The sequence below is a fragment of the Cyprinodon tularosa genome, unplaced genomic scaffold (assembly GCF_016077235.1).
Source record: "Cyprinodon tularosa strain WSP-4 unplaced genomic scaffold, ASM1607723v1 ctg271, whole genome shotgun sequence".
Taxonomy (NCBI): domain Eukaryota; kingdom Metazoa; phylum Chordata; class Actinopteri; order Cyprinodontiformes; family Cyprinodontidae; genus Cyprinodon; species Cyprinodon tularosa.
Window position 1 is genome coordinate 775,949 of NW_024038976.1, and position 25,024 is coordinate 800,972.

At 36.0% G+C, this 25,024-nt stretch overlaps 1 protein-coding gene across 1 annotated transcript in view; it reads left to right on the forward strand.

Annotated features, from left to right (window-relative positions):
- The first annotated feature begins 213 nt into the window (after positions 1-213).
- Positions 214-25,024, forward strand: part of LOC119786423 (beta-1,3-galactosyltransferase 1) — a 45,906-nt gene continuing 21,095 nt past the window's right edge. The window contains exon 1 of the mRNA XM_038289753.1: positions 214-527. The gene's annotated coding sequence lies outside the window, so the exon portion shown is untranslated. The remainder of the gene's footprint in view (positions 528-25,024) is intronic.

Here is a 25,024-nt window from a genome sequence, read left to right on the forward strand (position 1 = left end):
CTTTAGAAACTTTAAAAGTCCCTTAAATATTGAAATGCATTTTCCATAACCTAGTAAATTGGACAAAGCAGTAAAAGTACATTTATTTATTTTGCAAATCTGTCAATAGTTTTTATTGTTTATTGTCATGATTATATATAAGATTATATACTAATATTTTGTTTAGTTACTTTCTCATCAACCATGATTATAACCAAACACTATGTTCTCTTAGTGGGGCTGTGACATTTGAAGCGCATGGTGACTGAAAACAGCTCGCATGGGCTGACTATAAATTCTCACACAGCGTCAATCTACCTTGCTACTATGACTGCAGCCGAGCGCACCCTTCACTTTCTCCACTTGAGTGGATTGGTGAGGAATTTATCGGATTACACTTTGATTGGTCGGCGCGTCAGCCTTGCGCACCAACGTCATGATTCTGTCCCCCACCACCTCTGTCAGCAGCAAAGCCCGGGGATGCTGAAGCAGAGCAGAAACGTATCGGAAGCGACACCAGTGTGAGTAGGATGAGGACTCAGAGTGAGGTAGGTGAAGCAAGGATGGTTATTTTTAAACCCTTTCCAATGCAGCGTGTTCAGGCGCAGTTTGCGCTTTTCTATCTTGGGTTGCAGTGAGGCGGGATGGTCTTACTTTTGAAAGAATTCTGCAGGGTGGAGGGGATCTATCCATCCGTCCTCTGCTCATGTGTCCTTCCTGGTCTCTTTGCGCACAGACGCATCATTTCGGGCGTCTCCTTTGTGGCGCTTTTGATCTCTGCTTATGTGCGTTAGGGTCATACCCATCTGGGTATTTAGATGCAGCTACTTAGACTCAATCCGCTGTGAGCTCACACTGATCTCTGTCCTATTTGGCAGGGCTACCACCTCTGCGCTCCCCGTTAGATCTGCGGAGGTTGTCCAGCTGAGCGATAAGGACAGGAGCTGCATGGTGTTAAATATCATACTTAAAAAAATGCAAGAGCAGTAAGGACATCTTGCCCTTTTCCTGTATCCAAAACGTGCTAAGTTAAAACTTTTTCTTATAGTAATGATTATTATTAAACCCCACATAATAAAATCAGTGCTGTGCTGGCAGCTGTACTGGTTAAGAGTCTGTTGTGGAAAAGTTTAGACTTAGGAAGACAAGTGCAACAATTCTTTTCTCTTTTACATATAATATTCAGAAGGCAAATTTATTATTTGATGACTTTGGGGGGAAAAAAGCACAATGCTCTAATTTGTGATATATAGAAGATGTTTATGAAAATATGACTAAAGGTTGCCTTGCATGGACTTGACATTTAAGCAATTTTTTATTTCAATTTGTATTCTATATTATGTTTTTAAACTTTTATGAACCTTGTTGTCAATGTGTTGGCTTTCACTTGTGAGATTAATACAATTCAAAACAAAGATAATACTGTAACACGGAGCAAGTGTCTGGTTAACATCCAGCAATAGAAGAACTTGCTGGCCTTTGTCAATGCAGATGTGGATGTATTAACTGTATGCTACTAAAGCATTTGTTCACACCAGGATTTCGTGCATGTATGTTAGTATGTGCTTACTGCTACTGCTCATGCTAATCACTTTTCTCCACGTCTACTGTGTGTAAATCCTTAATCCCTGCTTTAAGGTACAACATCTCTGCTTAGTCAGTGTTGTCTGCCATGTTGAACTTGGCTTAGAATCTGTAATTAATTAAGAGGATGTTAGCATATTTTATTTTTAAATTAATTTTTTTGAATAAGTATTGCTGAAAAAGGAGAAAGTTAGTCGGGTCAAAATGATCTCTGAGAAATTAGTACCTGTTTTTAAAGGGTTTATTAATTCATAAACACTGTTTAATTTTGAAACTCTCAATTCTATTATTCATACTATTATAAATAATCTACATGAAAAAATACATTGTATTGTATTGTATTTACACAAAAACAAGGATTTTTCAATTAATTGTGAGCTGTCTACTAGGGGTGTAAATAATAATCGTTTTGTATCGATGCATCGATCCAAAAGCCGACGATCCGATGCATCGACAGGTCCGCAAGATAATCGATTCATGTTTTTTTTTCCTCCGGTCTATTTTTATCCATTTGCTCCTGGGCGTAATTCTCCCTCCCGTGCTGCGGTGCCGCTAAACCTATTTTGCCCTCCTACCGCGCTTCCTGGTTATACTCTTACAGCAGTTTGTTGCAGCAAGCTTCACACAGACATTTTTAAATTATGCTCAGTATTGAAGCGTGGTCTGAGCTACACACTGTGGGTCTAGATACGGCCGAGGCAGTGAGGAAGTAGGGGCGAGTTTAGTCCGACGACGAAGGGACATGAGGGCAAAAAGAGCGGAGATTCAGCTGGAAAAAGGCTCCCAGCGTTCTCGCGCACCTCGCTCTTCTAGCGGGTCAAACTTCACGAGTTGTTTTCCGCAATTTCGGTCATAAAAACAAAACAAGCCGGCCTCCTGTCTGCTGCACTGTTTGCGGTCAGCTACAATCTGGGAGAAGTGCAGCGGCATTAAAATGGCATTAAACCACCATTTTTTTAATGGCGGTTGGCAAACAACTTATAGGTGCATTACCGCCACCTTCCAGAATGGAGTATGGACCAGACAAACTATTATATTCTCCCTAAAATACCCGTTCTTCTTAGAAAATTAAAAATACTACCAAAAACTACATCCCCAGATGACCTTTGAAACAATTCCCTTATATGTAGTTTATTTTTATTCCTGTCTAACTCTCTAAGCAACATCTCTCTTTCCTGAGTACCGGGTATATTTATTACATTCTAAAAAAATATGTTGGACAGTTTCTCTGGAGCCGAGGTATTGCATTGAACTCATTACACTGATATTGTGCAGTATTTTTGCAGTATTTTTTGATGCAACTTTTCTACTTCTGTTATTTGCTGTTGTATCTAAAGAAAATGCATAATGATATTACAGCTTTCATTGATTTATTTCAAACTTGAAACTTTGTTTAGCCTGTAAGGTGTAAAAAAAAAAATAAATAAATAACCGATTAATTGATTAATCGATTAATCGAATGGAATCGAATCGTGGTGTATTCTTGAGTATCGAAAATAATCGAATCGTTGGGTCAGGAAATCGATACTGAATCGAATCGCCATGATGGATGTGATTTACACCCCTACTGTCTACCAATGATCCCTTTGCCTAGCTGTTCATTCAATAGACTAAACTAAATTAGCATTAACTTTATTTTTTATTGCTATTTTTTTATTTGGAAATGTTTAACTCTCTTTAAATTTAGAAACCTAAATATACCTTGAAGAAAATGTTCCTTAACAGCTAAGATGATAATTGGTTTTTAAGCATTGGTAGATTTGCAGCATATGACTTAATTAGAGCCCTATCTGTGGATTATTTTTATGACACAACCTAAATGACATTGCATCATGAAAATAATATCTAAAAGAAAACAGCCAACATATCTGGGTTATCCATAAGTCCCAAGTTGCCTGAAGGTTCATTCTCACAAGCATAAACATGTCCAGCTATTATATCATCATACAATTAACATAGGATATGGGTTCTGTGTACCAGAGATGAATGTGCTATTATAGACTTAACACAATAATTTAGCTCTAAAATTGTTGTTGTGCTGGTCTGTTATTTTTAACGAAAGAAGAACTGGTGTTTTTCACAAAAACATGCATCACTGTAAAAAAAAAAAAAAGAAACCAAAAAAAAGAAAAATTTGACGGCTTTAATCATGTCACTTAAAAACCTAAATATAAACCTGACTTATATACACATTCTTCCTGTTTGGAGTAATTTACCAAAATTGGAGCATACAATTGTAGGGAGTCCTGGAAGAACACTGAAAACATTTGAGACAAGTCACATAGTACAAAAAACAACTCCTCCAAATATTTGTAAAATGTTTGTAAACCTAAGAATTTGAAGTTCAAACAAAATGGAATCACTCATTATTCTGGCATTTAGAAAATAAAACAGGCTATGTAATCCTGACTGACCTAATACAGGCAATGTTTAGTTTGATTAAATGTCAGACAGTGAGAAAAACTATGTCATGGTTTGTTTAATACTCTGAATGCAAATATCTGATTTTATATCATTGTTATCACAGGCATGGGCCACCCTTAGACCTTTGTTTTAGTGTGTTGATTTTACTTACAGCTGTTAATGATATTTTTTTTTAAGTTACAGTAAAATACTAGCTTATGTTTTTTGTCCTTTTTGTTTTATAGTATATCAATGTTTGGTTGGCATTATGGCAGTTTGTCAGATTGTGGCGAGTGCATTTTAGCTTCCAGTAAGATTATATAAAGCTTCTAAACTAAATGGTCAGCTCACTACCTGAAGTGCAATTGTTGAACCAGTTCCCATTCCCAGCAGTTGATAAAACATTCTTGATTGGTGATGAATTGCACCTTACCAGGAACTCGCTGTATTTTGTTTTGCTTTTTTTTTTTTCTTGAAGTTTGTATCACCAGGAAGTTGTCACCTATGCCATTGTTTAATTTTTAATCAGTCTCTGGAAACCCTTGATAAAGGTATGCATGAAAAACATCTAGAGAAATGTCCAATTAGTTTTTAACTGATAAATATCAGTTTAGTCCAAATACAATTTATTTTGAACAATTAGGGATTTTACAATTACCTCCAACAGGAGAAGTTGGGTGATGAACAGTGAAGATAATAAACTCTCGTTTAAATTGAAGAAATCTCAGGAGAGCCAGAATGATTAGCTATAGCTCTTTCCGCTAATATTGAGGGTATGAAAAGACAAAAAAGGGATATAAACATACACAATTCCCTTAAGTCGGGGTTTTCTGCTGTTTGATAACACATAAATGGAAACACAGAATTACTGAAAAGAATAGCATCAGAAAATGCATAAAAGAAAAAAATGAGTTGTTTATAGGTTCGTACAAGCCCAGAGGATGAGGTGTGGTCCAGCCGGTCGGCTGCCAACAAGACGAGACAAGAGTCCGAGACGCTGATGTCTCGAAGATCGGAGAACAGGCAGGAGATCAGAACCGAGCAGACGAAGGAATGCAAGATAATCCAGAGGGCAAAGTCGGTGTTGAGGATGTGTACAGGAGTCAGGGCCAGGAGATAAGAGGTCCAAAGAGGTGCCGAAGGGAAATCCAGAACGGAGTTGGGAAGCAGTTTCAGGTTTGGTGCACAGACAGGCAGAAATTCAGAAGGCGTCCAAAGACAGTTCAGGTAAACGGATCAGAACGGGGACAGGCAGGCTCAGAGGTCTGGAGGCAGAACAGATCAGGATCAGGCAATCAGAAAACACAGGTAATCTGCAGAACTCTAACCAAAGGCTCAAATAATCTGGCACTGATGACTGGCCTGAAGGCTGGTTAAATGAAGGCTAAAGCAGGTGATTCAGATGAGCGGTAATGAGAACTGGGCAGAGATAAACAGGTAAATAGAATGAGTAATCAGACCAGACAAAGGGGAAAAGATCATGACCCTTTACTGTGTTCTAGGTCTTGAATAGTACATATGAATTAGGATAAGTGATGTGAAACTCAGTACTGCATTGAATCACCAATATGTTTCTTTTAGGTGTTATGGTGTCTTATTTTCTGAGGTTTTTTTTCATGTTTAAACCAAAACTTTGTATGTTGAGAAATATGAAAGGTTTTTTCAGGTCCATATACTGCACTTGGAACATACTGCTCTCCTCAAAACATGCATTCGTAACTTGAGGGGGTCAGCTTTATCACTGAATGAGTCATGTGACCCAGAGAACAACTTTACGGCATTTTTAGTGTCCCTTAAATAGAGTTAAGTAAACAAAACATTGTTAAACATATACAGTATAAGACTTATCTGATCAGACAAAGGTTTTATTCTCTGATGTCGTATTTGATCTAGAGGGGTAAATGGGGTCTATCATCTATGGTGCTGTCAGATTACAAAATACGGACTGAGGCTGTTTTCTTTTTTAACAGTACATTGTTACCAGTAGCTTCCTTAAGCCTGGAAGTTACAGGTCTAGGGTCCTCAGTGCTAACGGCTGCACAGTGTTGGTAGTAAAGGGCTCATAACCTGGCATTTCACAAATACAATACTTCTGAAATTGACTTTGAATTCATGTTAATTATATTTAGGAGAAAAAAAATTAACAGAGCTCATTCAGACGTCTTTCCATACCCATTTATTTTTATCTCACAACATCATGCACAAGAAGTTGACTTCAGTGTATGCACACTTAGGTAAATGTAGTATTACCATCGTTTTCAGGTCTCTTAGGGAAAAAAATTAATAAGTAAGAGCACTTACCAACTTGCAGGTGAGGAGCTGATTGTTGGAATCACACCTTTTGGTGAAATAGAGACAGGAGTGGTTATAGCAAGATGGGCTAATGTTAGAGCACTTCTAGTATTGGCATCAGTTGAGACAAACCAGAGTGAATAATTGTGGGCTTTTCTCATTTACACAATGAGCACACACACACACACACACACACACACACACACACAAAAAACACTATCTGGAAGGTTTTAATTGATTTTATTCTTACATGAGAAAGTATGATTTTTAGGTGATCACACATTTGATGACCCACCTTTGTTTTTATGCTAATTATGATTTGTTGTTTTGCCAAAAGACATGTCCATAATCCTCCTGATTTTACATGAGAATCATGATGCAGGGATTTTCCCTTAACAACGAGAGGAATACTTTTTTTTTTTTTTTTAAATAACTGCTTTTGACTTTGTTAATAAAAAAAAAAAAACTATACTATTTTTGTATATATATAATCCTACCTTCCACATCAATTATAGTCCGAAGTTATGGTGAATTTTGCAATCAAGTACTTTGTGATAAGTCCATTCTATGTGTGGTTTAAAGTACCTTATTTGAAGAATGATTGTGAAAAGGGTCTCTTTGCAGTGTGAATTGATTTCCCTGGTGACTTGCCAGTGAAATTTACTTTGAAAAATGTCCTGGACAAATCCTTGATAGAATGTGACCTTCAAGTTTAGAAAAAAAGCCACAACTACACATTTACCTGCACTTTTCTTTTCACACATTTTGCTTTTATTGATTACTTATTAAAAAGCAAAATTATAATTTAATTGGATGTAGATCTTGACTCTATAAATAAAGAATTTATAGTAATGTCTTTGTCCCTGTTGTTTGGATCCTGGAGTAGCTGAGTGCACCTGTCAAATGGATCACTGGAGATAGATAAGAAACTGGGTTGGGGGGATTTGGGGAGTACAGTACATAAAGCAGTGCAATCCGTTCAGTTTCTTTGCAACAATTTTGTTCCTACTATTTTTTTTTATGTCTGTATAGAATTTATTGTACAGATTTCCCCAATTATGTGCAGTTGCAAACATTCACTTCAAGGCCAGCAGATGGTAAAATATTGCAAGTGTAACCACAACAGACTGAAGGATTGTAATGATGTTTGCAAATAAATAGGTTATGCTGCTGATTGACATGAAAGTATTAATTCATTGATCCAGTTTATTCAGTTTGACAGATCATAAGCTGCATTTACTAGTAAATGTATACAAATTCAGACAAACAACTATTTGTTGTGTATTCAAAAAAGCTGTGTATTCTAAACTACATCATTTTAATCAACTTTCCCTATCCAGGCAACCCCTACACAGTTACCTGCCTCACCCTCAACAGAAAAGCCAAATGGGACTCGGATTAATCATTGTTCCTCCACTCAGTGCTGCAAAAGACCAATATTCATTACAGAGTTGATTAATCTGAGTTTTTATTTACTCCTGCATGTAATATGCATGGAATTATAGCTGCTTTAATGTTTATAGTCATAAGGTTTACTTGTTCTGTAATGAAAAAGCTAACAACAGGATTTTCAGGAGTTAAAGATAATTTATATGGTCAATATTTTTGGAAAAAAAAGAATGTGTTCACTTTACTCAAAGTGCCAATGAACTGTACCTTCTGAGAAATCCCAGGATACTTGAATATCTGTTTGAATAAAAATGTTTCTTACAAAAAAGTCCAGAAAGTGTGATCCCTAGTCTGCACAAGCCATTTTAACTAGTAAACTGCAGAACTGTCTTGTTTTCCGGAAGCTCTTTTGTGGTAGAAGAAGAAGCTGTCTGTTTTGTGAACAAACCACCCGTACTTGCCCGCTCATCCTCAAATTTAGCTCCTCATTTGCCTGCCCTGCAGTTGTCTTTTTCTTCAGTTCTTCAATTGTGCCTGTTGATGTGTTTTTTTCCACAATGGACCTTCGTTGCATCTTACTTATGTTTTTCGGTGGTCATTTTAGATAAGGGCTCAGCGAACCTTATGCTAATGCCCCTTTGCTACAGGCAGGATGGCATGTATATGTATAACTGTTTTCAATTGGTTAAATTTAACCTTTTAACAAGTTTTAATTTTTCCTTTTGACCAAATACTTGCTGCATTGTAGCTGCAAGTGTTTTGTGTTTTTGTTTTATGATTACATTTTTTACAGAGCATAGTCAATTGTAGCTTATAGTATCAGTTGTAGTCAGTAGTCAGTTCTAGTTTATACCTATATCAAAAAACATAACAGCCAGTACATGTGATTGGCAGTGATTGATAACCCTAATTAAATGTAATGCTTTGGATTTATTCATCAATATATCTTTCTCCAGGTAGCTTTACGTTTCAGTAAAATATCATTTGTGTAACGAAATATCAGAATACGGTGATTGTTGCAAAGGATTAAGTTTATTTCTGGTAACAGATATTGCCTTTCTTAATTATTTTTAGTTTATTAAAAAGCTCCGTCAACATGAATAAACATGAATAAACTTTATGGCAAATAAAGCTTTAGTCCCTACACTTGGAAATCCGAGTTTTAATTATTGTGCATTTAGGCGGCATTAGGGAATCTTCTAATCATATCGACCCCTGTGGTCAAAAACACAGAACTCTACTTGTCGTTCTTGTAGTTGGTGCTCCTACTTGACACGTTTTTCTGTTTTACTTTTTTCCACTAATGTGGAGTTACCATTGGTGACTGCGTTGACACTGATGCCAGTCACTTCTGAGTTTCCAAAAAAAAATCTATTTTTTGCCAGGTTGGATCCTTTAACCTGTATGTTCTTGATGTCATATCCACAGAACAAAGTAAATTCAGAAAAAAAGGCTACAGGCTTATAGATTAATTTGCTGTGAACCATTGATTCATCACTCTGCTCATCAAACACTGTTTTAGTTGTATAGGGTAAAATAAAACAGCTATTTCAAAGATATTTTTCAGTAAAAACTTACATAGTGTCTGTTCAAAGAGAATCAATCTTATATGCAGTTGTGACTGTATCTGAGTTAATTATTAAGAACTGCTTTTACATCAGTCCTTAAGGTAAAAAAAAGAATAAAAGCAATGCACCGATCGCACTATTTTGGACTGAAAGAACCATGGTTGGTGGGGAATATTGAATGAAATTCTGTGTTAATATTTCTTTGGTAAACTTGATAATACACTGGTTAATGCATTGTGTTTGGTCATTGATTAAGAAAAACTCTTTGTAACTACCTGAAGAAACCAGTGCCTCACTAGATATGTCCCCTAGTTTACCTCAGTCGAAACAGTTTGAAGTAATTTCCAGACATGAGCTAGAGACATTAATGGCTTCATCAGTCAGTTCATTGAGTGATGCCATTAAGGCAAAGGTCTCCTTCTTATTAACAGTCTACATACTGTATTGAGGTATACCTATGAGATTGATGCAGACAGCAAAATTATGCATGATTAACAATCATTTTAAAAGGTACATTAACCAATTTCACTGGCAAGTCATCCTACAACCCCTATGTTGCACTGATTAATTCAGAACATTGTCATAAGAAACTTTATATGCAGTAACCGTTACCATTCAGGAGACATACTATAGCGAATCTACTGATGAAGGTTTTTTTTTGGTCAGATGGCAGGATTATATGTGTGAAACATATTATAAGCTTGATAAGATTACAGACAGTTCTTTTTATTTTGGGCAAATATACAATAAGACATTTTTTTTTAAATAAAGGATTTTCCTGTGTTAGTATGGTCCATTAAGAGTCCCTTTTTTCATTTTTTTTGAAAGACTGCATGTGTACTAGAAAATGACAGTTCCTGTTAGATAAAACAGTTTATCTGAGCCCTTTAGCAAATTGCTTGAAGTGTTAATGCATGCAGGGTTCCTGCACATCAAAGGCAGGAATAGGGGATGTCAAGTAAAAGATCCAAATTTAAATGGTAGAATAAGAGAAAGAGAAAGAAAGTTACAGACTTTCAAAATACCTTGTGGAGCTTACAATATTTTATTAAATCCAGTTTGATCAGAAAATCCAGCCCTGCAAATATTTTGTGAAGCTTCCTGGAGTTTGTTGTAAATAGAATTGCAAAAGGGGATAAATAATGTGTTGACTAATCAATACCTCAATCTGAATACTACAAATTGTAACTCCTAGCTTCTGGTTCCAGCTGCTATCCCCTCATCTTTCATATGGTCGACAGTTAAAACACAATCATTGGTGGGAAAGGAACTCCAGGCTGCTGTGTAGAATCCTTACAGCCGACAGAAACCCACATGGATGATTCTTGTCAATTTGAATTGCAGCCTTATGAAAAAGAACTACAAAAAATGCAGATTACACAAATGTGACAAATGGCCAAAGCTCTCTATTATAAAAAAAAAAAGCGTGACTAGTTAAGTCACGTTTTGTTTAGCTTAGGAGTCTTTAGCTTTACAGTCCATACCGATGGATGCACCGATCTACTGGATCAGTGCAACACTACCCTCAAAAACATTCTGTTTCACCTGAATGAAGATATATTCACTGGTCTTAAAGACATCACTGTGTGAAAGCAAACACGGCAAAGTGGTGGGAATTTTGTCACATTTATTCATATCTGGACTTGACCACAGTTTAAGTTAAACTTGATGAGCCCTATCATAATAATACCAGTTGAAAATTTCACACCAACTTGAGAAAGATCACTGTCTTTAAGGGTTATTATCTTAATATGCTGAAAGTACTGGTTCATTTTCTCACTAGAAGACAATAGTTAAATAGTGATAGTTAATAGTAATAGTTAAATGCCAATTTTTAAAGAAAAAAAAAAACAAAGAGCCTTAAAAGAAAAAGAACTCAGACACAAAAAGCTGTAGACAAAGAATCACAAAGTTCAAATGTTCCGTTTATACAGCATGCTTGAAATCCTTGTGCATCCTTGAAAATAGAGAAAGATTGCTTGAAAATCGATTCAAGTTAATTGGATATTTTATATGGAGCCGATGTGAATGATGTTTAGTTTTTCTAGTTGAAAAACAAAAGATCTGATATTTTATGAGGCACAAAAATAGTTAGGTGGAAGGCATAAATACGAGCATATTGGCTGTGTTTTTAGTGGCTTATAATGATAGCCACAGGATGACAACCCCTCTCTGGTGTCTGATTTCTAGCACTTTTCAGTATGAGGTCCCTGCTTATCTATAATAAGCAGGGCTATTGTGTGTAGTTTACCTGCCAAGGCTTTCTCATTGCTTTTGCTTGCCTCTAAGGTTCTGTGGTCAAAAAGTACAAGCTGGGTTATGAAGTCAAATCTCTGACCAGAACTCAGTTTCAGAAAATAAAATTTAATTTAGTTCAGTTATTGATCTTGAATTATTGTCTGTTTCTTTTAAAGTTATGTTAAAGCTGATGAGGTGTTTTTTTTGTGTGTGTTTCTATTTTTTTTTCAAGTCATTTTTTTAGAGCTTTCCCTCAACAATGATATCTGTCAGCAAGAACAGGTTGAAAGATAAAAGGTTAATTAGTCTGCGTCCATGTGCTCATAGCCTCTAATCCGTCAAGCTGTGCAGTAATTGGTATTCGAGAGAAGTACCTTCCTAATTGCTTTGTAGATGGGATGCATAGATGTGGAAATATATTTTTCTTTATGACCTTAGTGTTTTTTTGCTTTTTATATTTTAGGAACTTAGAATTTAGAGTGACGTAGATGGTTCAGCAAAATCAAGTTACAGCAACACAAAAACTGTTTCACACCAACAAAAGTTGCAACACAACAACACAAGCAGCATTACAACATGAACAATACAACACTAAAAGTTGCACCGAAACAGCAAAAACGGCAACAAAAGAAACAGAAGCACAACACAAGGACAAAAGTAACAACAAAAGCCAAACAACAAAAACTGTGACTAGTGACATTAACATTGAATTAATGATTTATGAAATAAAAAAATACATAAATAATAATTAAGAGCTTATACCCTTTCTGGTATATTAACTGTGTTTTTTTCTGAACAGTGAAAGTTCAGTGGAAAAACCCTCCTAGAACAGAAGACAGGATAGAAAAAAATATTCTTTTAACAAGATTGAGAAGGGGGGGGGCGATGGGGGGGCGTGGAAATTTTATTGTAATCCAAGGGGGGGCCCAGAAGAAAATCTTTGGGAACCACTGGCTTAAGCTATGGTGAAGGGTGACTTTTCATTGAACGAACATTCACCATACGTTCTCCTTTTTTATCCACAGTGCGGTTCACAGGAAAATCAAAGGTCAGTGGAACCATGTTGATGATGTGCTCTGGCCGGATCTTTTTTCAGTCGTCTTGTTTGTATGCTGGTGAAGATTCTCAGTCATTCAGGTCATCGTCATTCCAAAGAAGTAAAAAAACAATTCACTGGACTTTGTTTCCAAGTTTGAAGACATTTCGCTTCCCATCCAGGAAGCTTTTTCAATTCAAAATGTTACATGTTTAATTGTCATTGATGTTGAGTTTGCTTATTAGCGCTGTTGCCTTCATTCGAATAGTGACTGTTGAGACACTTTTACTTGCTACTCTCTGTTCAATAACCCACTGTTCGAGTTTTTCCTCTAACTGTATCAAATCTTGCTTTGTTCCCTTGAAAACTCTGTGTAGTCTTTACTTGGTGCAGGTCATCTTCTTGCTTCCTCAACTTCCGCACCATTGATTCATATTCTCTAGCTGCTGCTTTTATTTTATTATTATGTTTTATGTTAGTTTTTCATTGCATGACAAATAGCATTGAGTTTAAACTCTGCATTGTACGTGCGCACAAATGGGGAAAAAAAATCCCAGTATGCACCATGCACTACTTCTTCTACGGGAGAAAATGGAGTTGGCTGCTGCTCCCCATAGTTGCGAGACCTGTTGAAGCTTAATCTTGATCAATAAATAGGGTGCACCAGATTATAAGGTGCACTGTCGGTTTTTGAGAATATTGAAGGATTTTAAGTGCGCCTTATAGTGTGGAAAATATGGTATTTAAATAATTGTCAACTAATTCAGTAATCAAGTAATCATTATCTTAAGTTTGTAGACTAAAACATGCCTTTAGCCGAAAGAGCAACCCACTCAAAGCAGATATTATACTAAAACAGTAAAAAATATCCAAACATTTTGTATTCAAGACGGAAAACCTTTTTAGTCCATTGATATGCTCTATCCAGAAGTCCACAAAGGGCTCAGTTTTATCTTCACTTGGCTTAAAGTCTGTGTAAAATCTTTTTCAAGGAACCTGTTGCCAACAGGTTTACCGATTTGTAAAATAGTCATTAGTTGTTCCCCAAATGTGGCCATACATCTTTTGTTTTACAGCACCAGCTCTACATTTTTGTCCATTAGCCACGGTAAGAGGGTTTAAAGATCTATTTCAGAAAATGAAGAAAAGATATTCTGAAAACTAAGAGGGAAAATTACATAGCTTTAGACCATTTAATTGAGTCTATTATTAAAAATAAATTAATAATAATAATAGTCGTATTAAAATGTAAGACTCAGAAAAAAGTTTTAATCAGTTTTAATCCTAAAGATAGTCTGGTTCATCAATATACTGTATGATGTAACTGTATTATATGGCTGATCACAGCCAATTTATGGTATTGTTATTATTTCCATGAAGACAAATGGCTGGAAAGGATTTTTTGGGCATCTTAGGCTACGTTCACACTGCAGGCCTTAATGCTCAATTCCGATTTTTTTGTGAAATCGGATTTTTTTGCATGTCCGTTCACACTTCCAAGTATATGCGACTTGTATGTGATCTACTGTGTGAACTGAAAGCGTTCAACCGAAGTGTCCCGCATGCGCACTCGAGGACGCGATGACGTCACATGTAGCAAGCGTCCTCAGTGTTTGCGGAAGTAAACATGACTCGTAATACCGCAGCGTATATTGCGTTCTTTAAGTTCTTCTCCAACAGGAGCAGGCACATTACGAACGAAATCTTTTTAAGAAGATCAAAAAGAAAGAGAGCCAGATTTCTTGCAATGGCGTTTTGTGGGGCAGTAATAGCAACGTCCGTACAGAGCTCTCACTGAGCTCTCTATTGACTGCTCTCTGTGTTATCTTCCGCCATGGTTGTTAGTTTTTCCCGCCTCCGCTTAGTAGGACGCAGATTAGTAACATTTAGTAACATTTGTCAAGTATCAATGACGTGTAGGTCGGATGAATGCGACCTGGCCGTACAGACACAGGTCGCATTTGAAAAGATCAGATACGTATCGGATTCAGGACCACATATCCAAGTGGCCTGGGTCGCATTTGAAAAAATCCGATCTGTGTCGTTCAGACTGTCATAAAAAGATCAGATACAGGTCACATATGGGCAAAAAAATCGGAATTGGGTCACTTCAGGCTGCAGTGTGAACGTAGCGAGCTCAGTGAGAGCTCTGTACGGACGTTGCTATTACTGCCCCACAAAACGCCATTGCAAGAAATCTGGCTCTCTTTCTTTTTGATCTTCTTAAAAAGATTTCGTTCGTAATGTGCCTGCTCCTGTTGGAGAAGAACTTAAAGAACGCAATATACGCTGCGGTATTACGAGTCATGTTTACTTCCGCAAACACTGAGGACGCTTGCTACATGTGACGTCATCGCGTCCTCGAGTGCGCATGCGGGACACTTCGGTTGAACGCTTTCAGTTCACACAGTAGATCACATACAAGTCGCATATACTTGGAAGTGTGAACGGACATGCAAAAAAATCCGATTTCACAAAAAAATCGGAATTGAGCATTAAAGGAATAGTACACCCAAAACATGATTAGCCTTCATTTTCTACTCACCCCCATGCTGAACAACACTCTGGAGTACTTTTTTGATATCTCAAATGCATCTGGAGATCTGGGAGGCTTCTTGCTGTCTGCTGACATTCAAATAATGGAGGTCTATTGTGCCCGAGACAGAAAGGTCCATAAAAGTCCACAAAAACGTGTCAATATTCCTCCATACTGCTCGTCCAATGTAATCCAAGTGTCCTGAGTGGGTAGCATCCAGAATTTACTCGAAACGAAGTCATTTAGAATGTTTTTAGAGCATAAACAGTAGTGTATAGGATTTCCTAATAGCGCCCCCATGCGCGCTCACGACGCTACGGAAGCCGGCAGACCAAACCGGAAGAAAGTGCGCATTCAGCGTCTGGTCTGCCGATAATGCAAGCGTAGAAGAAGAAATGTGCTGTTTACCTGTGCAAAGAAAGAAACAACGAAAGAAAAATGTCTGAGGACTTCAGTGTTGAGGAAGAGCATGAGTTCTTTGCCGAGCTGAATGCGCTGGTTTGGTCTGCCGGCTTCCGTAGAATCGCGAGCGCGCATGGGGGCGCTATTAGGAAATCCTATACACTACTGTTTATGCTCTAAAAACATTCTAAATGACTTCGTTTCGAGTAAATTCTGGATGCTACCCACTCAGGACACTTGGATTACATTGGACGAGCAGTATGGAGGAATATTGACACGTTTTTGTGGACTTTTATGGACCTTTCTGTCTCGGGCGCCATGGACCTCCATTATTTGAATGTCAGCAGACAGCAAGAAGCCTCCCAGATCTCCAGATGCATTTGAGATATCAAAAAAGTACTCCAGAGTGTTGTTCAGCATGGAGGTGAGTAGAAAATGAAGGCTAATCATGTTTTGGGTGTACTATTCCTTTAAGGCCTGCAGTGTGAACGTAGCCTTAGACTGCTGCCTCCGCGACCCGGCCCCGGATAAGCGGGAGAAAATGAATGGATGGATGGATGGATGGATGGATGGATGGATGGATGGATTTTTAGCTAAATAGGCTTATTTGTTGAGCACTATTTGTACATACATAGCTTAGCGTTAAAGCCATTTTACAACCTTAAACACGGTCTGTCATTACACGCACTGCACAGTGAAAATTTTTTTTTTATACAAAGCATGTATCCACATTCCCAACTCACAGTTTTCTCCTTAATTACCACTAAACCCACTTGTTTTTTTGCCTAGAAGATAGTACTATATCAATGTGTAATGGAACAAAATATGTTTGATTCTCATTTTCTGGCATAAACACATTAAGTAAATTACTGTTTTAACAATGTATCAGAAAAGCTAAAATCCCTCTGTCCATCTCACTTTGGCATTGTATTGCTACTTCTTTAAGCATTTTTATAAAATCCCTTCATGCTGTCATTTAAATGCTATGTCATATAATAATTTGTTATCCTTGATACAATGTTTTTCTTTGTATTTTTACTTTTTGCAACGGTGCTTCTAGAAAATCAGCTCATTTTACACATTTGTTAAAATAAAGATGTAAATATGAAAGAAGCAGCAGCATTTGCTCTATTGCAGAGGTCTCAAACTCAAATCCTAGAGTGTCCTGCAGCTTTTAAATATGACTGTCTCAATACAACTGATTCTGGTATGAGCTCATTAGCAGAGTTTGCTGCTGGTTAGGTAATTAAACCATTTGATTCAGGTGTGTAGGGCAAGGGACACGTGTATAAAAGTTGCAGGATTGCAGCCCTCAAGTATTTGAGTTGTCTTGCTTGTTAATGAAAGACAACAGCAAAAAAATATACAAATTAAAAAGCATATTTTTATAAAATTGACTTCTCTGTTCCATAAAAGTAATTCTGTGTAACAGGTCTAGAAAGCAGCTAGGTATTGTAAGTAAAGATTGCTCCATTTTAATGGTATTTAGAGATAAATATTGGTACAATCTCTCCTTTTTTGTGGATAATATTAAAAAGCACTGCAGAATGAAAAGAACAGAAAGGTGCCTTTCAGGTTTGGTGTTTGTTTTTTGAAAAGGAAGGTCATCCCAGTGTTAATGCTCAATTTGCTACCTGCTTGAATCCCAATTTTGTTCTGGTTTGGCCTCAAGGAAGGCCAAAATATAAAAAAAAAAAAGGGATACACATCCTATTTTACAATTTATTTATTTTTATTTTTTTCAGTGAAAGACGGGGTAATTTAATTCATATTCACCGCCCATCCATCTGATTTTGGTGCTAAATAATGTTACGGGAAAGCATGATATATTCCCATATTTACACATTGCTGAACACACCCACCTATTAGTCAGGGCAGATATAGTTCACATTAAATATCAGTAGGTAACACTGCAGTGTCTTTTAGATTTGACAAGGTGAGTTTTTACTGCATTTTTTATGTTCCGTCTTGCATACTTTCTGCTCTATAATGTCCCTCATTTAGGAGTGACAGTAAAACTGACAAGATGTAATTATAGACATCAGTAAGATTAATCTAGTACGTGCCTATTCTGCAGGTTCATTTTATTCACTGCTTTCCTTCAGCTCAATTTTAAATCGGTATCATGTGACATTGTTTGACTGAGCTGCATCCTGCAGGGATCTGTTCACATTTGTTAAATTACAACACACATAAGTACATTTAAACTGTCATCTTAGAAAGCAAAACCATAAAAATAAGTTTCTTCTTGCAGTGGTGTTAGATAAGATATTCTTTGTTTGTACAAAAAGTGCTTAAGAGACAGGGGAGAGTAACAAAATAACAGTTTAATAATTTACCATTGAAAAACTGAAAATGAACTTCCACTGACCTTATCATTTCTGGAAATGTCAGCAGATGCTTCACTGTGTACAAGAAGTGCTTGGTTATTGTTGTGGCTGCTTTAGAGAGACATGAGAGGGGCTGGGTAGCTTGAGACATTGTGGCTTCACCTTAAGATCTTGACCTTCATGTCATGTTAAAATATATTGGTATCTCCACTCTTCCCTGGAGGATTTTTCTTTTCCAACTCGTCCACTCATGATGGGTTTACAGTTGGTAGAGCAGACAATAAGACCAGTGCTAGGTTCGGCTTTGAAAGTAGAGAGATGTGTAAGTGTTTTAATGACCACAGACCAGAAAATATGTTTAAACTGCCAGCTTATTATTTGTTGAAAAGAAATTAGCATCAATATTACAAACAGTAGACATCCAAAGACAAAATTCAATCCAAAATAGTTTCCCTTTTTCTTTCATAATATTTTATTTGACCCCTGTTTTACATTTAAACCTAATGTTAGGCGTTAAAGGATACTATTTATTTAAACCTAGGTTATAGTTCTATTTAATTTCAAGATGATACTATGAATCTATTCAATTTAAAGTTGTTCGGTTTTAATCTTTTTAAATCTATTTTAGTTATTTGGAGTTCTTTGTAGGAAGTTAAAGGGTTTTAATTTCCTGTTTTAACCATTTCTTGTTTCTATTATAACCCAACAAACAATTTTACATTCCCCACAATAACAATGAGTACTGAATGTGGTTCAAGAAAAAAAAAACAATAAAACACAACAGAAAGAATCTAGTAAAAGTTTGCATAAATGTGCTTCAAATCAATGTCTTTTCTTGCTGATGATCCTGAAGGATTAACCCCGTTTCTCTGAATCCACTGTTTGTTTGTTTTTAGCAGCAGCATACCAGTTTGTATGATTCCCAATGTCCAGCAGAGGGCGTATCTCCTGCTAGATTGCAGTTACAGAGCTCCTGGGTTTACGGCTCGCCATCTTGTTTCTCACTAGTGGAATCCAGCTCAGCAATTGACTTGGAATTTTCCAGTCCAATCTCCAGCAGAAACTTAAAGGCCTGGTTTAATAACCAACAAAGCATAACAAAAGTTCTTTTAACTTTGCTTTGTACTGAATAAAGTAATACATTCGCCAATTTGGCTGCTTAACATTGTCGGGGGGGGGGGGGGGGGGGACATTCTTCACCCACACCAGGTAATTTGTTAATTAGAAGGTTTTACATAAATGAGCTATTTTAGCTTCCCATTTCAATGATATAAAATTATCTTACAAATAACATCCTTTACAGAAAATAAAATGGCTGGACAATTTTATAACCAATCAGATGTGATGCAAAAAATGTCCATCTATATTTTTCCACTTAAACCATGAGGGTCATGGTGGGGCTGTTGCCTACACCAGTCTGTGAGTGAAAGGAGGGCTACATCCTGGAGAGGTTGCCAGTCCATTGGAGAGTAACAAAGAAATATACAACTGTACACACACTCAAACCTAAGGGCAATTTCGAGACACCAAGTAACCTACAGTAACAGTGAAGTTTTTGGACTGTGGGAGGAGGCAATAGTATCGGAGAGAACTCAAGCAGAGAGAGCATGCAAACTTTTTGTAGTAAGACCCGAGGCCAGAAAACAAACCCAAGACCTCATTGCTGCAAGGCAACAGTGCTAAACACTGTCATGCAACATTTTTTTCTTTTTTTTTTTTCATAAAACCTAATACATTGCCCAGTAGTTGAAACTGCTATGATGAACAGTTTTTGGGATATAATAAAGGGCATCTATATAACATTGCTACTTTGCAGCTTCATCTTTACTAGTTACAGAAAGGCATTGTTGTGTTCTGGACCCGACTCTGATGTTCTGATTGGTCTAGTCTGTTTTAAACATAAGAGTATTGATCTTTATTAGACTACGGTGCCCTGTGTAAGTAAGTCTGGCTGGCTAGTCCCAGGCACTTTTGATGTACTGTAGCAGAGGATGTTTTAACCTTTGTTTCTGCTGAGTTTGAATTGAATTAGTATTGTTGGTTCTGCGGATTTACATTTAGATTTTTTACTCCGTGTGTTTGTCCTTGGTGAGACATGTGGCATTATGGTAATTTTCTTTCTCTATTTACAAACCACTTAGCAGTCCGAGGCTCTAGGCCAAAGCTCGCTCATGGGCTGCATGTATTTTCACATTTGTATGGACTTTTGACTTTAAAGCACCATAAATGCAGAAAGGTCAGGGTTTGTAATTATTAATAAGAGGCCACTAAAACACAAAGATTCTTAACAGCTATTTGAATTAATCTATTTGAGTCATAAATTATGTTTTTCTTTGCTTTGAAAAGGATGAATGCTTAATCTTACACTGATTTTGTCACAAAAATTCAAACTTCATTTTAAGCACTTATTAAGTGTAAGGAAATACTCAGTTTTGGCATGATCATGAGATTTTTTATGAATTCTTAAATGGTTTTCAATAAATACCTTTTCCAAAAGGGACTGTAAAAAAAAAAAAAAACGTCAGGCCACCCTATAGAACACCCTGTTTTTTTTTGTTGTTTTTAGATATTGATATTGACCAAAGTTCTGTGAATATGTGTTTTTCTTGTTACATCCATGTTATTTATGTAGCTTTCTTTTTGTTTAGCTCCTCTATTTTATTGTTAATGCATTTTTTTTAATGTCTTACCTTACATTGTCCATATTGCTTTGAGTTATGTTATCAAGTAAAAAATGTAATTTCGTGATAACGAACATAGGATTCCCTCTGAATTTATCAGTTTAATAACTAAATATTTTGTAGAAATAAAATCTCGTTTCTAAGTTAAACTGTATTTGTAAAAGAAAAATTGCAATAACACAGGTGTGAATCATATTGACAAGAACTTGAAAAGTTAAGGGATTTGCACAGTTTTTATACTATTGTTTTGTTACATTGTTAATAATTCAATATTTGTTAATAATAAATTATTTCCTGTTAAAAGAAAAATAAGACCGCCAGAAAATTTTAGTATTACATTTGCAACAAGAAAAAAAAATGCTCTCAGATTTCGGACTGGTGTGTTTGTTAGCTTGTTGTGTGTAATTTAAAGGCTAGAGCGCTGTTTATTTATGCTTAAGGCTCTTATTGTGGAGGCTGTTTCAGTTGCTCTGCTGCATTAAGCAAACAAAAACATTTTTCAAATTATTCTAATGATAATGTCAGGAAAGTGAGTGAGGACAAAACACTATTTTCCAAAAACCTGCTTTTAAGTACTTATTAAATCCAAATGGAGAAATTAAAAATATGTAGATAAAATAGGAGAATCAGATATAGTACTAATAAACAGAACATTCATCATAGTAATCATTAAAACCAGATTTCTTTTTTCTTCTCTAACCTACTTCTTTGATTTGTGCTATGACAAAAGCAGCTCTGAGGTAAAGAGGCTTGAGGCAAGATCAATCCGGTTTTGACGTCGGTAACTGACAGCGGAGGCAGCCTGCTCCTTGTGCTCTTTGTGTTGACTCTGAGCCCCAACATATTGAATGTGAATGCATATTTCATGACAGACTGCTGGGAGGGAGAGGAAAGAGGTCAGTGAATCGAAGTGAACCTCTGCTTTTAGAGCAGCGGAAGTGGCATCTCAAAAAGAAGTGGAACTTGTGTCTGTTGCATTTTGTGCGTTGTGTTGTGTATATAGAAAAGAAAATGGTGTGGTCAAAGATGGTGTGCAGAAAGACATCAAAATCTGTATTTACAATGTCTCATTATGCAGATGTGTAACTCGAGTGCAGAACATTATAGATGTAGTGAACAGGAAACATCCAACTGGAGTGGCAGATTAGAAGGTTTGGTCTTCAGCTATTTACATAGTCTCATCTTTTAGGAAGTGGAAGATTAAATCAGGACGGGATATTGGTGTGGTTGGGATCAACACGGCTGCTGCCTGTTAGATAATGAGACAAAACGCCAGACCTTACTGCATAATGATTCATCATTAATGCTGATTTTGCCTTAGAGGAGGAGGGCCATGAGGGGAGCAAAGGCAATGCTCAGACTATTTACATTTACTGTGACCGTATGCTTCTGAAACAGACAAGTCTTTGGAGTGCATTAGGGATGTGCAGAGATGAGCAACTCTCTTTAATGGAGGTGTAATTACTTCTATACATCCGAAAGCTACTTTTAGTAGGTAAATTAATAAAATGCTCTCTGGCCCCGTTAAGTTTGTTTTAAATATTCAAGTTAAGCTAAGAAAAATAGACTTATTTTGCACTGTAAAGTAATTTCCTTGTATAGAAGCATCTCAAGTTTTATAATTTTTAGAATTCAGTTGGATAAATTAAATTAAAACATTAAGTACATTTATTAAATGCTGAGTGATATACTTAATAGAAAGTTTGCATATATTTTACTAATACATAAATATTACATTGGCATCCAAGTCCAGCACATCAGTGAAGGGAAGTTAAAAAAATCCCTCTTGACAGTTAAGTTTAGACTTTTAAACAGGGGGTTCAGGTTTCTCTCAGAGAATTGTTAAAATTTATGAAGTGCATTAATTTACAAAATCTACTGTCCGTATTGCTAGCTTATCTTTTTGCCCTCTGCTATTCCATAATGACATCCTCACCTCTGAGCACAGCAGAGAAGTGACTTATCCAAGAACAGACTGTCTATCGATTCAAGCTTTTGTTCTAGCATGCTTCTGCTCTGGAATTATTTTTCTAGCAAATACCAGTCAGGCTCAGCTTAAAGATGAAGAGCACAGTCCCCCAGTACACGATGGTAACATCACATTGAAAGAATTTATTTTCTAAGTGGATGTTAGAAGCAAATCTAACACATTTGAATCCAATAAGCCATTAAATAACATAAGATTGTAAGTAAATTATTTGTTTACATCCCTTATATAAACAGTATTACTGTTGTACTGTTCTAGCTGAATTACCAAATTTGATGAACTGCAAGTTATACTGTATTTAGTCCAATTAAGCAGCCTTGCCTTTATCATTTCCCTTCTTGTTTTAAACATTTTGTCAGCTTGGCAAATTTCCTTCTCTTTTAACCAAGTAAAATATTTATTTGACAAAGAAATATGTGTTAATAAAAACACCTGACTTACAAAGTATAAACTGAGATCTCTGACATTTTTTGGGGAAGTGATTTATAAATGAATGGTCTGTATAGCCACCACTATTGCCTTGTGTTTTTTGCATAGAAAAATAAAGTGAGTAATTAATTTTGCTGCCAAATTGGAAATTATCCAGGGCATTCTCTAGATGAGGGACCATCTGGATGAGTGACCGTTGATCTCTTAAAGAAAATTAATGTTTGATAATGGTCTGAATCCAACGCAGTGCATTTTATTTTAGCTTAGGAAAGTTAAAATTGCTTGAGCTTCCAATAAAAGTGAGAACAAACTTAACATTCAGCACAACTCCTTCACCGAGAGAAGTCATGCATACAATAGACTGCATCTGCAGCAAATTCAGTAATATTTTATCATGTCTTCTCAACCAGCTTACAGAGCAATTTGTGTGGGGTTGCTATGACAAGCCAAAATGTCCTCTGTAAAATGGTCTGCTGCTGCTGCAATTAGTTGTTCATTCATGACGTCTGGCACACAGCATCGAGCCATTTAGGGTTTGCATGCAGCAGAGCCTTAATGATTAGGTCATGAAAATGTGACAAGAAAAAGCTGCTTCTCTAATCTTTTTCACAGAATGAGTTTGAAACACCTTTGCTGCAATAAGGATTTAAACTTTTATGGCAGAAGATTAATTCCATGGCAACAGGTAGCTGAATCTGCACACTGCCATCACACAACTGCCCCTAGTATATTAACCTACGTCAACTTTACTGTGATTTTATTAAGTTATTTCAGAGAGAATAATTCTTATAGTAAAATAGCAACTATTTTAAACAATTCAGCTGCATGCTTATCATTATAGACCATCTATAAATCACAACACTGATTTTATGGGTCGGCTACATGGCCTCAAAAGGACATTAAGAAATGTATATTAACAGTAGTACAATTAATAAATTTATTTCAATAAATTAATAATGCTGGGATTTGGAGGAAAGGCACACCAGTGGCTTCAAAGCTCAAATGTCTGTTCATATCAGTGAGTTAAATTTCGACTGTAGGAAGGTCATATGTGGAGTTTGACAAGAGTCAGTTTAAGAACCATTGCTTTTTATTTCATCGGTGACATCTATGAGTAAAATAATTCTCTTGTTGTATGCTTAGGACACCAGTATGTAACTCAGGGAGGGATTTGCTGCAAATAACAAAACCAATGGGAGAGGAAATTGGAAAAGTCAGAAATTGGTTTGATAAAAAAAAACAAAAACAAAAAAAAACTTTTTTAATTGGGATAGAATTAGGTAAAAGATTCTTAGTAACTTAAAATATATAAAAAAGAAATAAGTTTCTAGGTGTTTTGGACAATAAAGTGCATTGGAAAATCCATGTAAATTTAATGAAAAAGAATGTTAGTAATAGTCTCTTGAAGATGTATTTAAAGTACGTATAAGATTTGTTTGACCACAGCTCACCCCATTACTTAACCATTCTCCCTTACTGGGTATAGTGGTAAGCCCTTTTTTCTGTTGCAAATAATAGCTGTCAGAATGATCAATAAAAAGCTCATAGAAAGCATTGCATAAATTCCTATAAAATAACACTCATTTTGTGAAAAGCTAAATAAAAGACCTTGCCAGATAATCATCAAAATGTATATAGCTTTGCTAAACAAAGAATTTGTCACAGAGGAAAATATCTTTTTTATCATGTAAAAGATTTAAACAACGTCATATATGGAGTTAAACTGTGGAATGCTTTTAAAAATGAAGACATGGTGCAAAAATGTTTACGAGTGTTGGATATATATAAATAATAGATAAAATGAATAAATAACATTTTTGAAATGTGAAACAATTGTGTAAATATGATCAATGTTTATATGAAGTTCAATGACCTTATAGGGAGATGGGATTAGAAATTAATAATTTTCTTTACTTTTAGTTTACTTTCAAGGAGTAGATCACACACATTTTATATTCCTTTGATGCTGTTTGTTATTGTAGAATGAAATAGTATAAATGCATAAACAAAAAAAACTTTAATTTTAAAAAATAAGTCTTCAAGCTTAAGTTTTGCACAAAAACCAATCACAATTAGCCATACATGCAGATCAAAATTTTACAGTTTTGCATATTTTATTACATTTATATGTTAAAAAATATAAATGAAAGCAGTTACCTAATTGTAATTT